Source organism: Chaetura pelagica, unplaced genomic scaffold, assembly GCF_000747805.2.
Source record: "Chaetura pelagica isolate M959 unplaced genomic scaffold, ChaPel_1.0 scaffold211, whole genome shotgun sequence".
Lineage (NCBI taxonomy): Eukaryota > Metazoa > Chordata > Aves > Apodiformes > Apodidae > Chaetura > Chaetura pelagica.
In genome coordinates, this window is record NW_009952157.1 from 126,698 (window position 1) to 127,011 (window position 314).

The following is a 314-nucleotide window of genomic DNA, read 5'->3' on the forward strand; positions in this document are numbered from 1 at the left end:
GAGGAAGCGGGAGGAAGAGGAGGGAGGAAGAGAAGAAGAGGGAGGGAAGAGGAGAGGGAGGAAGGGAAGAGGAGAGGGAGGGAAGAAGAGGAGGAAGAGGAGAGGGAGGGAAGAGGAAGAGGAGACGGAGGGAGGGAAGAAGAGGAGGAAGAGGAGAGGGAGGGAGGAAGAGGAGAGGGAGGGAGGGAAGAGGAGGAGGAAGAGGAGAGGGAGGGAGGAAGAGGAGAGAAAGGGAAGAGAGGGAGGGAGGAAGAGGAGAGGGAGGAGGAAAGAGGGAGGGAGGAGGAGGAGGAGGAGGCAGGGGCGGGGGGGGG